This window comes from Ambystoma mexicanum, chromosome 11, assembly GCF_040938575.1.
Source record: "Ambystoma mexicanum isolate Mex_15411 chromosome 11, UKY_AmexF1_1, whole genome shotgun sequence".
NCBI classification, from domain to species: Eukaryota; Metazoa; Chordata; class Amphibia; order Caudata; family Ambystomatidae; genus Ambystoma; species Ambystoma mexicanum.
In genome coordinates this window covers 1,071,881,383-1,071,893,534 of record NC_090934.1, presented here as the reverse complement: position 1 = coordinate 1,071,893,534, position 12,152 = coordinate 1,071,881,383, and the positions used below count along the sequence as shown (strand labels likewise).

At 48.0% G+C, this 12,152-nt stretch overlaps 1 long non-coding RNA gene across 1 annotated transcript; it reads left to right on the top strand.

Annotated features, from left to right (window-relative positions):
* The first annotated feature begins 295 nt into the window (after positions 1-295).
* On the top strand, positions 296-4,262 carry LOC138504819 (uncharacterized). Its single transcript, XR_011279995.1, has 2 exons — positions 296-471; positions 3,464-4,262. It is a non-coding gene; the product is annotated as an uncharacterized lncRNA (long non-coding RNA).
* The last annotated feature ends 7,890 nt before the right edge of the window (positions 4,263-12,152 follow it).

Below are 12,152 nucleotides of genomic sequence, written 5' to 3'. Positions count from 1 at the left end.
TGTCAACTCAACGCGCAAAAGAGAGACACGTTGGGTTAAAAAAAAAAATACTTCTTCTCAAAGAGACAGATAAATAGTGTGAGGAATTAATTCCGTTTTCGGGTCTTTGAATAAGTAGTAGACAAGCAAAATACAAATTCTGCTCATAAATATCCAAACACGCCGGTTCTTCGAAAAAATGCAGCTGTTTTAGCCCTTTCCAGGCAGTGCACATTGTGTCCTTCTTGCTAAGGCGGGAATTGCCGAGAGTCCCCAGAATGCACCTGCTGATGAAATAACCGCCACCTCTGCACGGAGGAACGAGGAGCGCAGTCTTGCAGGTGGCCTCGGGCAGGGTCAGCGCGGTGGCTCTTGCGACAGGCCTGGCGTGATAAAGGCCGCCGCGGTGCTATCTCTGAGGCCCAGCCCAGCGGATGCCTCGGATTATGCTGTTGTTTATTTAGGTCTTCGCATGCGATCCCGCTGCGAATGGTAAGAGACTCTGGCAGGGCGTTGGTCGGCAGCTCGGGTTTCCTAATCTCTCTCCGCCCTGCGCTCGGCAGGGCCCTTTGATTTCTGCCTCGTACCTGGAAAGGACGAGCTGGCAGGGCCGCCAGCCCGAGGACTGCGCCCGGACTTCTCACGACATCCCTCTGTCACTCGCACGCAACGCCGGCCTGTCACGCCGTCTCGTAAACACGGCTCTGGCGCTGGCACGCGCGTGCTCGCGCCGCACGTAGAGCTCCCGAGTCGGCTGAATTACGAGTTGTCACCCATCGGGGTGTCGCCTTCCTTTGCTAGAATGCCTGTATTGCACGAGCCATTTCACCAATGAAGTCAAGGCCTTCCAGAGTTCGCAGCATGGGCGTAATTTTAGGGTTGGGGCACGGGTGTTTGTCCCCCCCAACTTTATTAGCACACCATTTTGTCCCCATTCATTTGGCTGGGGTACCTTTTCTTTAGATGTCATGTCCCCCCCAGCAAGGATACTCCACTGGTTCATAGCGGTCTGGAATCACCCCCTACAATGTAGAATTGCCATCCACTTATATAAAAACAACCTCTTAAAAATAGAATCACTTCCATTGGGCAAGTAAGATGTTGACAAACGTGTTGACAGGTATATAGCACGTGTGTATATACAAAAGGCATGCTGTAACATGTTCAACGACCTGTGCGGCCCAAATGAAACATTGACTAGCTTTCTGGTGACTAAATTGTGTCAATGTTCCACAGCTTAGGTTGTGCTAAAGTCGGTAGAAGTAGTAAAGGAGCGTTGCTAACTGACATCTGACTCGCAAGTTGCACTGACAAAAACTCACTTTGATATCATGAAGGTGTCTGCCTTGCAGGGACGGACTGGGGCATAAAAGTGTCTGGGGCACCAATAAAAAAGTGGCCCACAGCTGGAAATGGCAATTCATTCCTTTTGTGACAGATTGTTTGAGTAGTACCCATGGGGAGGTTTTGGATCAAATGTGATGCAAATTATGCATTTTAAAGAATATTTATTCAGTAACACTGGTCAAAACTACTTGCTGCATAGTAAAATAACTCATCAAACTGGCCCATATTGGCCAAAAAAAGAGGCCCACTTTGACCAAAAAAAATCAGTCCCACACTAACATTTTGTGTTTTTGGTTCGGGCATTCTATCTGAGTTCTTGTGTTGCGCCACTAACCCAAAGGCCTCGGGCATTGGCCTATTGCCTTATAAGCTAGTCCGAGCCTGCTTGCATGTATCTGCAGGTGTGTTCAGTGAGTATTATGCATACACCTGCCTCCTTTGCTTGCAATTGTGTGCATGTGGAAACTAATTGATAGATGATAGTCCTGGATATATAATGGGAAATCCATAACTACAACTCTTAGAATGAGAAGAAATAAACACGAATGGAGAATCCCCTCCCAAATGGAATGGGCCATTTTTCATATATATATATATATATATATATATATATATATATATATATATATATATACTAGCAGAAGCAGCCGTTCTACAAACTGGTTCTGTAGACAGACGTGACAACACTGATCCTGTAGGTCGCTGTTCTGATTCGCTTACGATTGATGTGCTTTGAATCCTGAAGCAAACTGCACTTAGAAAGGGCGCGTGTGGCTGGCTAACATACCCCGGAGCAGACGTTGGGGGGAGGAAAGAGTTGGTGTGCTGCTGCATACTGGGACCTTCTGTGCTCTCTCCCCACCTGTCGCCTCACCCTGGTGTGGTGCAGTTCATTGCGGTTCAAATATCTTGGAAGTCGTGCATCCTAGGGCCTGGTCCTCGGGTTTTGTTCCTCGTGTCTGGGCCAGTCCTTTTACGACCACATTGATGTTTTACCGATTTCAGGTTATCGTCTCATGTGTGAAGGTGCTGAAATCCTGGGAAAGGGGTGGGTGCCGCAATGTCATGTAGCTAGTAATGTCCGGGGTCCTAACAGGTAACTATGCAAAATGTGGTACAGTTTGGTGAAACAGTGTGGAATTGTATAAGGAACAATGCTTCGCCAAGCCACAAACCCACAATCAATTTTGACTTTTGCTGAAATCCGGGGGAATGGGTTGGGGTGTCCAAATGTCATGTAGCCAGTAATGTCCAGAGTCCTAACAGGTTACTATGCAAAATTTGGTGCAGATTGGTGAAACGATGTGGAATTGTATAAGAAACAATGCTTCGTCAAGCCATTGACCCACAAACTAATTTTGACTTGTGCTGAAAACTGGGGAATGGGCTGGGGTGTCCAAATGTCATGTAGCCAGTAATGTCCAGAGGGTACTAACGGGTAACTATGCAAAACTGCTGGCGAATGGTGAAACGGTGTGGAATTGTATAAGGGAAAATGCTTTGCTACAAGCCCACAAACACATTTGCACTTTTGCTGAAATCTGGGGAAAGGGGTGGGTGTCCAAATGCGATGTAGCCAGTAATTTCTGAAGGCTCCTGACAGGCAACCGTGCAACATTTGGTGGAGATTGGTGAAATGGTCTTGAATTGTGTAAGGAACAACGCTTCGCCACAAATCCTGCCAAACAAACATATTTTGACTGATATCACATCACTGGCACCGGACGTCCCAGTCCCACGTGTGTTGAGGCGTCTAATTCCAAGTTTAGTTTATGCAGATGATGTTGTTAGGGAGGGATAAGGAATTGTAAGAATAGGATAAGAACTTCATGATTTGGATATCACCCTCCAGAGATGTTATGCACCTGGAGAGCTCTCCACTTTGTATTGATCCATGCTGGACACTGTTGGCTTTAGACAATTCCTTATTGTTTCTATTAGATCTCCTTGTACGTTTAGGCATTTGGTCAAACCCCCTCACTAGAGAAACCACTAGTAAAATCTCTCTTTTTTAATCTCAAAAGAGTTGTGTCTATTGAGTTATTGCCAGCTACTCTAGAAACAAAGAGGCACATGGCATTGGCCACAGCGCAGGAGCTTCAATTTGTTAAAAAAAAACGTTTTTCTCTCTTTTTAGGGGTATCAAGGGAGACCACAGGGATAGCAAGGGACAACTCGGGCCGGGGAAGCAGTACTATCCGGTACACATGCTTACATTGACAACTACCATCACCCATTCGGGACCACGCATCCAACTTACTTGCCTTGAGAAAAACCTTAAGGTTGAAACACGTGTCGGCACTTGTGAAACCCAAGAAATTGCTCTTTTGGTATACTATGGAAGTCTTGACCAACTAGAATGCATGTCACAAGAATGACAACCATTGTATGAAGAACATGACAAACAATAAATCAATATTTATTGCAAACACTTACCAAGTGTGGAAATTAAAACTTATTAAATATCAAGTATCACTTGGTCAGCGCCCAAGTATGACTTTTGGATCTCTGTTTAAATGACCAAAACTCGCAAAATACTGCGCCCTGTACATAATCTCTATTTAAATGATCATAACTCATCAACTACTGCACACTGTACATGATGTCTCTGTTCAAATATTCATAACACTCCAGTTACCATGCACTGTACATTATGTCTCTATTTAAATTATCATAGCTTGCCAACTACCGTGCACTGTAACTGTCTCTGTTTAAATATTCATACCTCTCCAACTACCGTGACTTGTATATGATGTCTCTGTTTAAATATTCATAACCTTTGAACTATTGTGCACTGTACATGATGTCTATGTTTAAATGATCATAACTCACCAAATGCCATGCACTGTACATGATATCCCTGTTTAAATTATCATAACTCGCCAACTACTGTGTACTGCACATGATGTCTCTGATTAAATATTCATAACCCTCAACTACCTTGCACTGTACATGATGTCTCTGTTTAAATTATAATAACTCGCAACTACTGCGCACTGTAGATGCCTCTGTTTAAATAATCATAACTCTCCAACTACCGTGACCTGTACACAATGTCTCTGTTCAAATATTCCTAATCCTCCAACTACCGTGCACTGTACATGATGTCTCTGTTTAAATGACCGTAGCTCGCCAACTACTGTCCATTGTGTATGATGTGTGAACAATAGGTGTTAATATTGTAGGCACTTTGAAAGTGTATAATATAGGTTCCCTAGTGAGATAGCTGTGCACATGTTTTAAAAGGACCTTAGCTTGCAGAAAACAGAATGTCCTTATTCTAATTGACTGCTCACATGTGCTTGTGAAGTAGTCCAGTGGGTAAAATTAGCCAAACGACAGCTGTGTAGGGCTAAGCTGAGATGCTGGTCTCTGTCTGCTTTTAGAAATTGGGTTAATGACCTGCCATAAAATTCTGTGCGCTGAAATGTATAAAGTTGTTTTCTTCTTGTCAGTGCCACAGAGTAGGAGACTCAGATGGTCGCTTGTAAACCATGCTGGGCAGACTTAAGGCAGAATAAACCTGTCTCGCTCAAACTTTGATCTCCTGTGCTGGAGCTTTATTTATTTTAAGTTATTTGTGAACACAAGTGGGCATGCTGAAAAGTAGTTTCCCACAAATTGGCAACTCCGGGGGGGAACCTCATTGCTGTTAATATCCAGTTGGACTAATGAGCCATGGTTGGAGAGCAGGCAAAGTTGGGAGTAGGGCGTGAGGTGCACTGTGGTTATTTGGACAAGAGTTTTCCAGCAGCCACACCTTCACTCACCAGCTGACCTCTTCTACACGTTGAACTCTGCAACTGATGACCCCCGGCTGTGTGAGGACACTCCTGGTGAAGCACTGGCAGAGAAGACTGCAGAAAAAAGGAGGTGTGAGATTGTTTCATGCACAAAGTGTGATGATTTAATGATGTTGCACGGTCTGATTTGATGAAAATAGAATGTGTTTCTATAGTGAGCATACTGTTAATGAACCATAGAGAAATACACTTGAAAATATCATGTGTTTTCTATAGGGCGCATACTGTTAATGAACCATTGGGAATACACTTGGTGTGCACAAGTTGAAACCATGGTAGGGATGAATCATGAAATGAGCATGTAGTTGCATTGATTGTGTGCACAGTTAGATTGCCGTGATTATGGGCATACTGCACTTTAAGTGGGACATTATCAAAGCAGCTTTGTGATCACAAAGTAAATAGGAAAAAAATAGGATTGCAATTTTGTAAGAGTCAATCAGAATTAGAAAAAACATGTACCTGTTCCCCTTGTAAGGACGGTATGGTATCAAAAGTCCAACACACACAATAAATTATAGTTTAGGGGTGTTTATTGAACTTTGCATGGGCTGGAAAAACGGCTATCCAAACCTAATTCTAACGATGGGAGCAAGCTACGACCATCAAATTAAAGAAAACTCTGTCCTAGTCAAGTTCACTCAAATCAAAAATGGCCTATACTAAGAAACCTATTGCCAAACTCTACTCTAAAGAACAAAAGGTGTGTGGGATGTTGCAATATGTAAAAATAGTGTGTAATAAACAATAATGTCCAAGTAACGTGGTAGTTCAGGACTGTTGAACTGTAACTTCCCCTTTCACACATTTCAGCATGGGACAAGATGGAATAATATAGCACCTGGAGCACACTCTGACTTCTGTGGCACGAGGAGGCAGTCTCTTATGCACCCCAGGACCTTTCAGCATAGTGTCCTTTTTTATCTCATATCAAGGCTCTCTGTGTTGAGATGCCTTTGTCTGTATATAACAATTTAAACCATTTTACTTTCTCTTCTCTTGGTCTCTCTCACCCGGCCTCAGACCTCTTTCTTCTTCTCAATGGAATCTCCCTCAATCAGGCTCGTATTCCCCTTTTATCAGAAAACACAAAAGATCCCCCTCTGCTGGGTTCAGACCCTGTGTTTCAAAGAATGCTTCACACAACTTCTTTTCTCTTATCAGGACAGATTCCCCTTGATCGGGGGAAGCCAAATCCTAAGTTCGAAGACTTTCGATTGTGCACACACGGGTGGCATACCACTTTGTCACAATGGGCCTCATGGGCCTCATTATACGCTTTCCGGTCTGGAAACAACGGTGCCGTTAAGCCTACCGGCACCGTTGTTTCCGGACCAGCAAACTTCAAGTCTGCCCGCCGGAGCCACTTTGCGTAGCAGCCACAGTAGGCATACTTGTCACGGGAGCACCGGCACCGTTGTTAACAGTGCCTGTGCTTCCGTGTCCCCATTCCCATATGGGAATAGGGATTAACGAAATTGCTGGCTCCTGACTTCCCAGCTGCCGGACTTGAATAGCCCGGTGGCACCGGGAAGTCAGGCACCGGTAATTCATTCTGAGCCCGGCAGCAATCCGCCGGTAACACCGGCAAGCTTAACGCCAGACTTGGAATGAGGCCCAATGTATCTCTTTTTCTCTTAGTTTCAAAGGATCACTTCCTTTCGCCTCGGGCTTTCATCTGCATTCTCTATTCATCCACTTCATAGCACAGTTCAATTTATCAGATTATCGCTGCTCATAGCCTTCGTTTCAATGCCACCCGGTATCGCAATGTTGCTCCAACTCACCGGCTGCACTGAGCTGCTTGGTCAGCGTCTTTTTCTTGAGCCAAGGACGATACTTCGGGGCCACGGCACCTCCCTGCTTCTCACCACGCAGTAGGGTCTTGGCCAGTCTGCTTCTGTAGGACGGCAATTCATTTCACTCCAGCTGCTAACCAACTGTTCAGTTTCGACCGATAACAGGGGACAGGGTAAAGGGCTTCTCCTGGACCTGTTTGTCTTCTGCCTTCGTCCAGTCACCAGCGTGACAATCCTGCTCCGTTATGCTTTTTGCCTCTCTCCTCATCTTGCTGACAGTGTGCTCTCATGCCTCGCCTTTTATCAGTCTGGGGAAAGGTAATGGAATTAAGGTGTAAGTCGTTACGGGCAATTGCCTGACACTGAGATTGGGACATGTTGCATGAAATGATTGGATGTGAGTCTGTCTTCCCCCAGAGCGCTGAGCCCATGTAGTAGTGTTCATGTAGGAAAGGGGGCGGGTAAGGTTCCCATATAGCATATGGGATTGCAAGGGGTAATAGGAAAATTGGGAAGGGGATACCGCCTCTCCATTGGGTGCACTACTCCCCCGTGACTCGTCACCCAGGTGATCGTCCCACAATGGTCCACCCCGGGGGTCTGGATCCAATAGCGAAGGCCATGCCCCAGCCACCTGGATGACAGATATCAAGGGACTAGTCTGTCAGACACCCTCTGGTTTCTCACACCCTGGAAGTACGCCAGAATGGGAATTAATGATCAGGAGAGGCTTGGGCCTAGTGTTGTTTTTTTTCAACAATGAGATGAATACACTGCCAACAACTCTGATTTACAATTCCCAGCGACTAGTTCTTCTGACCTAGAAAAAATAGGATATTTAAGGGAAATATTAGCCGCTAAGGGTGATAAGGTCATTAGACCCCTGCAATGGGAAACATGTAAACAATGGGAAGATTATGCTCGACAAAAATCTACGAGGGAAGCACAGATTAAAAAACGTAAGCCACAATCCAAGAAAGAGAAAGCGAATGCATATGATCAGAAAGAGATGAAAAAAGATTGGGATGAGGGAAACCGCAGATATATAACGAGGATTAAGGGTGTGCATGCAGCCAAGGCTTACACCTCAACCATGACACCTGAATCCAAAGTGACCTTAGAGGATGAGACAGATCCGTTGTTAGAATTTTTAATGGTTAAAAGACCTCACCCACCCCTTATCGGGTACCTAGTGATAAGGTGGTCTCATTGCCACCTCATGCCCACAGGATTACAGCTCAAGACACAGAAACTGCAGAAAAGGTAGTGTTGGCATGGGTCAAAAATGGGGTGGAAGGAGTAAACCAGGCTAAAGTGTACATGCCCCATCAATGAGATACACTTATATTTGCAATAGTGCAAAGGCTATGCAAACAAATGTGGCTGTTACATAAATAGTTGAATGAGAACAATGACGTTTATCCCCTGCTAGATGACTATGAGGACATAGACCAAGCAATCCAAGAATATAAACTTGATTCAAACTTCTGTCCTGCAATAGTGTCAACCTTTTTACTATGGATTATAAATGCCCCATCAGAACCGGTGGCGCTGTTGAGCAGCCCAAGATGGCTGCTTAGTCTGAGAGCTCCGTGCGGCCTGGCCAAAAATCGGACTACAACTGCGGTTTCCGACAACTTTGCAGCCCTACATTAGGAGGAATCACGATTGTGCTCCAGCTGTCTGCTTCGCTTCGATCCCGGCCCAAATCGGCCATGGGAAGCCTGAAAACGGGACTCCTCGCCCGGCTGTCTGGTGGCCTGCAGGGCCCTGCGCGTGCGTCCAGCCCATTGCCTCCTCCTCCTTTCCGGTTCTCTACTGGGGTGATTGGTGGCCGCAGGACCCAGTGCCTGCGTGGTGCGTCTCCACTGGGGGCCTGCGGTGTGTGCCTGGAGCCGGGCAGCTGGAGCGGGGCCTTGCCATCGGCTGCGGCGGCCCCCCTCAGGAGTGCGCTGCTACACAGGAGGCCGCCGTGGGGGCCTGAGCCTGAGTGCGCCGCATCTCCTCGCCTGCTTGCCGGCTCTGAGGCACTTACATCGCTGGGGCGTGTGGTGGCTGGGCTGGTGCCTGGCTGCCCCCTGGACATTGCGGCCTACGCACCTTGGACACGGACCCCCAGACGCCAGGTGAGGTGCGGAGGGTAGGGGTGCCTGCATTGTGCCACCGGCGGTACTCCCACTCTGGCCCCCATCGTCCAGCTTTGCAGCCCTGAGAGGCCTCCCGCTCCGCCCTGAGGGGGGGACCATCTTGACTGTCTACCTCGGCGGGGGCCACAGGAAGGCCTGCCCACTGGTCACCTCACCGGACTTGGTCACTGCGGCGCCGGACTGCGCAGTGAACCCCCCCCCCGCGGGAGGGGACTGAGGGTGCGGAACCCCTGAACTGGTGGGTTCATAAACTCTCACCTTCCTACCCGTTCCATCGGAGGTGCCTGCTCCACGGGGCCCGACGCATTGCCCCTTGATCTACAGAAGGGGTGAGCTTTTGCACTGCAACGGCCGCACCTTTTGCTCAGGACACTGCATGTGTTGCCGAGACGGCTGCCTAGCCTTGTTTTCCCCTGAGTAACTCGGCACTCTTGTCATTGCTGTTCCCCCCTGGTTTGTACTATGCCTGTGGCTTGCCCATACCATTGCCATGTGTGCAGTGCCTGATATCGTTCATCGGCTGGATCCTACATACCTCGCCTATCCCGCCTGGGACCACTGGGGCGCCGGAAACAGCACCAGTGATGCCCAACAAATCCAGAGGGAACTCGAAGGGGGGGCCATGGACAAATTCGCTAGGACCGTCCCGAGGACGGAATCTGGCCCCTCCTCGTCTCTACAGGAGGAATCTGAACCTGACCCTCATCCCTGCGCGGCGGCCCCTGACTTGACCACACTAATGGAAACTATGGCCAAAAACTTCACGTCATTCCATGAAAAACTAGATGACATTAATGCCAATGTTGCCTCCCTGAAAACGCGTGTGGATCAGGCGGCCACCAGGATCACAGATGCAGAGAGTAGAATATCTACGACCGAAGACGATATCCAGGTTCTGCAGAATACAGTTGCCGCCTTATCACGCGGCATGAAAACTGTGAAAGCAAAATGTGATGACTTGGAATCGCGCTCTCGTAGAAACAACCTACGAATTATTGGGGTCCCTGAAAACGCCCTGAAGGGGTGCATGGAGGACGCAATTGAGGCCTTGCTCAGAGAACGCCTCGGCAACCCGGATCTCTCACCCTATTTTACAGTGGAGCGTGCCCATTGAACACTCTCACCACGCCCCAAGCCGGGCAACATCTTTGACCTATCATTGCTAGGATTCTAAACTACCGTGATAGGGATCTCATCCCCCGTCTGGCGCGTGAAAAGGGAGACCCACAACTTGAGGCCAATACCATCAGGATTTCCCCTGACTTCTCGATAGCAGTGCAAAAGGAGAGATGCAAATTCATCAGGGTCAAGAAACTACTTCGGGAACGAAAAGCCCCATACGCCATCCTGTTCCCCGCACGACTTAAGCTCACACACAACGGCAAACTGTATTTATTTACTGTGCCTGACGAGGCGGTGAAATTTATTGAAGCACACATCCCGCCCCATGCTCCGGATGGTGGCCGCGACGGTGAAGACTGACCTCACGTATCATACTCTAAGGCGGCCTGATCTATCTAGTAATTTCCTTCTCTCAACCAGAATGTGTCAATGGCAATAATGTACTGCAACCTCAGCGATCTAAATCCCGTGTATGGTCATCCGGCCTGGGGCTTACCCCTGGTCACTTGGCCATTAATCTCCGTTCTTCGTTCAGAGCATGGAATTGACCAAGACCTTTTGCTACTTCATCATTACCATCTGGTCCCATCAGTGAACTGCTGAATTCGGGACCTGACCTGAGATCCGGTTACTGCAGAACCTGACCTGACGGCTCCTGCCGTCCTACGCAATACTCAAGTGGCCGTCCGCACGGCAACAGCACACCTCACTGCCATTGCAATGTTCATGTTTGGTTTGGTGTTATTGTTGGTTGGCCCCAGCTGGGCCGGAGCATGGGCATATGCCCGTTGGATAGTGTCCTCTGACCTCCCTTACTCATGGAGTGTCGGTCCATCTGGTGGCACCTGCACTTGTTCAGTTGGTGGCACATGCCTCTGGGGGGGTAATTCCCACTGCAAGTTGGGGGTGGGCAGTGAGGGTGGGGAGTGGTAATGTTGGGGATCCGGGGCACTGTATTGTAAATGACGGGGGCAGTTTGGCAGAACGCACAACATCGGGGCACCCCGCAGGGTTTTCTTAATTCACTGTGTACGTTTCGACAAAGGTTGTGGGATGTACCCTAGTCTTCTGAAATGTCGACAGTAGTGATGTCCTGGAATGTCTGGGGTTTGAGCAACTATACCAAAGCCCGTAAAATCATGGCCCACACCAACAGGCACGGCTGTAAAATATTGCTCCTGCAGGAAACGCACTCTGAGGGCCATTTGGCTAGGTGCATGGCACCGTCGTAGGGTCCCCATAGATATTTTACCTCCTACTCGACCCGTGCCAGTGGGGTATTGACAATGATCCATAGGTCACTCAAGTTTGTGCTCCACAAGAACTATATAGACTCAGAGGGAAGATATATTATTCTACATTGCACAATAGCTAACAGGGAATACTTGCTGGTTAACACGTATGGCACCAATGTGGACTCTCCTCACTTTGTCGACCATGTGGTATCCATATTATTGGGCTATGTGGGAGTGCAGATCATTTGGGGTGGGGACATGAACTTCATATTGGACACCACACTGGACAGAACAGGCACTGCCACCAGACTGCTTTCTAGTGCGGCGTGTAGACTCCTTGCGCATAGCACGACGCTTGACGTTTGAGACGCGTGGCGGGTAATGCATCCGCAGACGCGTGAATATACTCATTATTCCTCTGTGCATGACAGCTCCTCCAGAATCGATATGTTCCTTTTGTCTAGTACGCTCCTAGGGAGGGTGGTTGAAACTCAAATTTTGGCATGCACCCTATCGGACCACTCACCTATCCGGTTATCTGTAGATTTAAGAGTCCCTGCCCCCACTATCAACTCATGGCATTGCAAGTCTTTGGCCCTACAGGACATAGTATTTAAGGCGGATATTCTTTCCGACATTCAGTCCTACTTTGAGCTTAACTCACCCCAGTCCACTTCAGTGGGGGTCCGTTGGGAGGCCTTCAAAGTCTTCCTCAGGGGA